The sequence below is a fragment of the Lactuca saligna genome, chromosome 9 (genome assembly GCF_052625555.1).
Source record: "Lactuca saligna cultivar CGN05327 chromosome 9, ASM5262555v1, whole genome shotgun sequence".
NCBI lineage: Eukaryota > Viridiplantae > Streptophyta > Magnoliopsida > Asterales > Asteraceae > Lactuca > Lactuca saligna.
The window spans coordinates 34,347,248-34,353,824 of NC_136425.1; the positions used below are offsets into that span (position 1 = coordinate 34,347,248).

General features: G+C 30.4%; 1 non-coding gene across 1 annotated transcript; it reads right to left on the bottom strand.

Moving 5' to 3' along the window:
* Positions 1-951: 951 nt before the first annotated feature.
* On the bottom strand, positions 952-1,148 carry LOC145018954 (U2 spliceosomal RNA). The gene has a single exon (XR_013667281.1). It is a non-coding gene; the product is annotated as a U2 spliceosomal RNA (small nuclear RNA).
* Between the last annotated feature and the right edge of the window lie 5,429 nt (positions 1,149-6,577).

Sequence of the window (6,577 nt, forward strand, 5' to 3'; positions counted from 1 at the left end):
ACAAATGCATCACACCCACTGCTGCCTTCCACCTTTCCCGAAAGCGTGCCCACTGTCATTATTGGTCGTAAAATTCTTCCAATAAACTCATCATTTCTCAATCTTTCCTATCAGATCTTGTTTGTTGTTGGAGAAACAAGATGTAGATTTTGAATCTAAACTTTATGTCCCTCTCTATTTCCCTCGCACCATCTCTATATTTCTCAATTTTGCTTTTTCTGTTGGGTAGTTGATTTTCTTGGTTTTGAAATTGATTTGCTTCCGTTGTATGAAATCGATGTGTTTTGTTTGCTTTTCTCAAATCGATCTGTTGTTTTTTCTAAAAACGATTAGATGGTAACAGAATGAGTCACCAGAGGTGAGTCGTCGGAGAAGAAAGTACATGGTCGCCGATGGGTATGAGGAAGAGGATCCGTTTCATGGCAATTAAGGAGACGAGTTAAGGGTGCAGCTATATTTTTTTTAATTAAAAATAACAATAATAACATTAAATTAATTAGATAAAAAATACATAAATGGCATTATGGTAATTTCAAATCCAACATGGAATATAATCCCAACAAAATTGCATATCATGTATGAAACATATAAGTTTCAAATAAAAAAAAACATATAAGTTTCAAATAAAAAAAAAAACACGATGCAAATTAATTTTTAAAAATAAAAATTAAACCGTATATTTTAACATATATATAAGGTTAGAGATTAAACCGTATATTTTAACACATATATAAGGATGATTGCTGTAATAATTTGTCGATTTTGTTTTTATCCAACAATTTTTTTTATTCCCATTTAATTCTAAATTTCTTTAATAAGTAAGATTCGAAATAGTAAGTTTTTGGGAAGTGATACTAAGATTCGAAATAGTAAGTGTTAATTAAGAATAAAAACATTAAAACTCATCTAAAACACAGCTACTTCAGAAAACAAACATTTAACTAGATATTGGAGGGGTGAGCCAGGCCTTGGCAGTAGTGTAAGACCAAAGCGACTCATGAAAAACCCCAGCAGCAAGCTACTGTAACGGGCTTTCCCCCATAAAAAATAAGATTAATATCGAGTGGGCCGATGGCCCACATATCAGATATTAAACTGATAAGAACAGATACTACACTTGATCTTAGCCAAAAGGCCGAGAAAGGTATGCTTCTTAAAATCCTAGGCTTCTCGTTTTATACACCTCCTCCCCTTGTCTGTTTCCTTCATCTACCCGATGTGGGATGCCAAAACTTTCACTACATACCCTTCGTTATTTTTACCTACTCTTCCTTCACAACAAAAGTTATCACATAACATTAGATTTTTTAATGGGAACGATATAGTTTTTTTATAATTATAGTCGACACATCGATTATTTAAAAGAAGATAAAAATGGAAAAACACGTTTCGACTCAATCAAACTAGATTCAAATTGTTATACACAAGAAAATTATATGTTTAGACCCATTATCCAACGACTACGACCTAGTTCTTGTACTACTTATAGAGATATTGTTGATATATTAATTATTATTACTGATTTATGCTAGAGGAGTTTATAGGACTAGATATATTATAAACCCTTGTTAGGATGTTACCTTATTAATCCATCATGTGATAATGATGATGAGTTTTCTTTTCCGCTAGGAAACCATATATTTGAGATGGTTATTAGCAAATTTTTCGTAATTTATGCTTATAATCTTAAATATGAGTAATAAGTTTTATCACTTGAATAAATAATATGAAAACTTTAAGAAGCAATGCTAAAGGTTTCACTGTGTCTGAATAAAGTACAGATAGTCACCCAGCTAGTAGTAATAGATTATAAGTGTATAGTATTTTTTTTTTATCGATACAATTGCTATTTACAAAACAAGAAAAAAAATGTCACAAATCAACAAAAATATTCATAGTTGTTTTGTGAAGTAAAAACATAAAAACATTAAGGGAAAACATGCATCGGGTGAGCATTTATTATGCAATTGTTGGTTAATAGTTAACATGGGTTCTTGTGTGACATCTTTTTTCTTTACTTCAACCCTTCTAGAGAAGAACATCTATTGATGCTTCATTCTTTTTTTTTTTTTTTTATGAAACCAAAGGCAAAGAATAATGTGAACTCCGTTTTAGGGTTCAACAAAAGATTCATTAAATTGAAGTCTCGTTTGAAAAATAACTAACTAGATATGGACCAACTGTAAAGGCATAGGTTTATGATGACAGATTACATAACCTAGGAAGCCATGATTTTGTTTTATTTATAAACATGTGGGCATGGGTTTTAATCGCTGTATAGTATTAATACAACCAATAATTTCTACATGTTTATGATGTTCACGACTATGAATCATTCCATGAAATGAAATGTGATTTCCTTTATGATTTAAACATACAAGACATCAATTTATTTCATCATAGTTGAGCTCGACAGACAACAATCATATTCGGTAGGAATTACATGTGTCGGTTCGTTCAAATCGTTACATTCAACCTTTATTATTTATGTCTATCGATATGTTTAAGAACATTAGTAGAAAGATTGTGACTTATAATATATATATATATATATATATATATATATATATATATATATATATATATATATATATATATATATATATATTTATATATTCTATTTTTGGTATGTAAGTATTATACTTTTCATGAGTTCATGTTAAATACCTAATTTCTACTTTTTGTTTTAATCAACAAATCTAATCTACTCCTAATCTAACACCTAATTTCACGTATGTCTACGATGTGACTTGAACTCTCGATCTCAAAGGGGAAACGTAACACCAAATATTGTTAGGCTAGAAGCCATTTGATACCTAATTTCTACTTTAACATATGAGTTTTACATGTTCACATTTTCAAGTTCCTATGACTTCTAATTAAGGCATAGGGTTCGTACTAAAGCCGAGGGGCAACAAATATGCTCATATCCTTCTGTTTTTTTTGTAGTTTACAGAGGTAGATTCTATTGTACACATTCATAAATTGTGTCATTTTCAACCACCCCTACTCTCGATTTTCATCTCTTAATCACCTTCCAACCATGGATACACAATATTAATGTACACGACAAAAGGGTTGTATATCATTGCTGAATGCTAACACACATGAAATAATTTCAAATCCATATCTAACAAATTTATAAATAAATTATTTTTAATATAATTTTTTAAAATTGTATTTATATTATTTAAATGGTGGAGGGAGGTCGCTATTCCGAAGACGATTTGCATGCTTATGTATGTTCCAAAAACATTTGTGCATCTCGATGTAAGTGTGTGTCCACAAAGACGTCCCCATACATATATGTTACATAAATAATTAACATAGATTTTATAAAAAAAACAAGTTCAATAACAAATTAACTAATAATCTTCATATGTATAACAGTTTTATAAATTTCCAGTTAGTGAAAGTCATCTAACTGTAACTTTGACTCTATTATTTTGGCCTAAAAAACATTAACGGATAATGTAAAGTAATCACATTCTTACAACATCCTTTATCTATTATTTGGAGAGAAAAATATCGTCAAAGATAAGACAATCCAACTCACCAAGCAGCGTCACACGAGATTCACTACATGGTTGATTTTCTTATTTATATCTTGATGCAAACTGTCAAATTTGAGTCCATTTAGTAAGCAAAATTCATATTTGTCTGAATATCAACATTTGCTCACCAAGTTCAGTCGTATACTTTCATGCCCAATTAAATTGTCACTTGTATCACTTCATGCAACATCACCTTGTGAACAAGTAGTGGGTCCCCTTTGTTATAATTGAGGTATAAAAAAAGTTGGAAATTTTTAGAATTGTGGCTTTCACTTTCAGATTAAAGTATTTGGGTGGTACTCCCAATTTTTAATCGGACAAGACTCAGAATTGAGAGAAAACAAAAGAGAGAATGTTTTGATGTTATGAAGAAGAAATGTACCAACCACAGATTCGGATATGATCATATAACAGAAAAAATTCTCTGTCTTAAAACTATCACATGACGGTTTTATGTCCTAAAACTGTCCACAAACGGTCATAAACAACCTTAAATCCGAGTCTAGAATATGGATCACAAAGTTGGGTACATTTATCAAAAATCCGAATTTCTGATGCAATTTTAATATAGTAACATAACATATATATAAAAATTTTGCGCTGACCTGGCAGCTCGATCCCAACTAGGGGCTGCCGCCCTTTGGACCCCGCTCCCAGGGATGCTGCCACCGGACCCCCGTCGGTTTAGGGGTTTCGCCTATAAATAGCAGTATACTTTTAACAAAGACAAAATTAAACAAATGTGCATTCCACACCATACCGATTTGTTCAATAATTGTTAAAGTAACATTTATCAACAAATTAACCTCATAATACTTAAATAACATTAGTGATATAAAATCACCAACACCCTTCCCCTTGGGTACATCAACCCAATATCTGAATGCAACTGAATGAAATTTTTCCTGTTAAACAATATGGAGTCCATCTAACATTTTCCGTATTGGCCTTTGCATTTATTCGGCCATTAAAAGTGTACTCATGTTGCATTAACAAATAAAATGTTAAACAAAACTAAAATATTAAGATAGTAATATGATTATTCTCAGGCGAATCGCAACTAATAGATACGAAAATATCATATTTTATAGAGAATTTGAGATTTTTCATAGGCAAGATTTATTTTCTTGAAATTTTCTCAGTAAAGGTATGATAAAATATACATTTTTGCATGTAAGATTTGAATAGATTTTTGTCGGTAAAGTCTGATATTTTCTTAACCATTACCTACGGAAATCTGAAAACCACAAGATTTTCATAGAGGTGTCAATTTATGACACGATGCGACAAAAATACATAATACGAAGCGAAATTGGAACAAAATCGAAATTTGAATTCGTCTTTATGTCAAATGTAAAAACACGACTTCGTGTCGTGTGTTGTTCGTGTTTAAAATCTGACACAAATTTGACATGATTTAGCATGTATTTTTCATGTTTGTGGTGTTATATGTGATTGATCAGACTAGTGGAGTGTAGACAACTTGTTAAAGGATGTTATCAAATCCAAAAGTTATCACCTCACATGTCATGCCAATATGGTGTTATAACATCAAATGATTCAACATGCAATAACACCCTTAACTTTCCATGTCATCATGTTTTTTTCTTTTTTTCAATTTATTCATCTTTGATTATATGTTCTTATTTCCTCAATTTGTTTTTTTATTTACTTTAGATTATTTTAGAAAATGAAACATGCATTTTAATTAAATCTTAAATTAACCATAACATTTAAAAATTAAAAAATAAGAATACACAACAAAAAAACATTGAAAATATGGTGTAATCCTTCGCTATTGGATCTTACTCGTTTGCTTACGAAGAAACTCAAAGTGTTCACATTGCACATCAACCTTTTGTTGTGCGATTAGATTGTGGTGTAATCATTCGCTATTTGATCTTACTCGGTAAAAGGGTGTTACAGTTCTTTATGGGAGCAACAGGAGGCAGCGGAAATGATGATAACAACCAAAAAAGAGAAGGGGGGTGTTTGGGCGTGGTAACATCTTTTTTTTCGATGCCACATCACAAAAACGATTGTGGGCGTTACCCGCACCGAGTGGTCTTATGAATTATATAAACTAATAATTATATTATTTTATGTTTTTCGTGTCGTGTCATGTTTATCATGTTTTAATCAACTCATTTTTGTGTTAATGAAAATAAACACGACATCGTGTCGTGTCATGTTTATGTTACATAAAACCGTGTCATGTTATGTCGTGTCAGACAAAAATACGATACGATTGCCCAATTTGACACCCCTAGATTTATGTATCTCCTATTTATGCAAATCTAAAAAACAAAATTAGGTTTTTTCGAAGACAGAAATATAAACATGTGTTGTGTATCAGGATGATCATTGTCATTTTGTGCTATTTTCTTCACAGTTTTTCGTACTTCTGAGTTCATTATGATGTATATAATCTAGTTCTAAGACTCATGTACTACACGAGTTTACTAAAAAATAGGTTACATATTATGGTCTAAAAAATTAGAAAGTTTAAATCTTTTAAGAATATTACAAGAATATTAAATTATTGAAATTGAAACCATTTCCATTTTAAATGTAAACAAATAATTTAAATAAATAAACAAATGAAATAATTAAGTTTTAATTTAGCAATTTTAAAATTAGAAGGAAAGTTACATTAATGAAATTTATATGCATTTATTCTTATATTTATTATATCTATTACATTTAAGTACTATTCATTTTAATAAAATGAAAAAAAAAACATAAATAATATGTGGAAAAAATTTAATTTACAATAATCACATAATGACATGTGGCAAATAAACAAGAGTATGACATTTAACAATTTTTTTATTAGAGTAGATTTAAAGTAAAAGAATACGAGAACATTTTTTTATTTTAAGTAGGTGGCCACAACTCCACAAGAAGCTTGTATATATGGATGAGCGTGGAACGGAACCGGTACCGACCCGTACTGTTCCTGATTTTCTTAAAACCGAATTTTATTGAAAGTCAATCCCGAGTACCGAACCGAATTAACATCA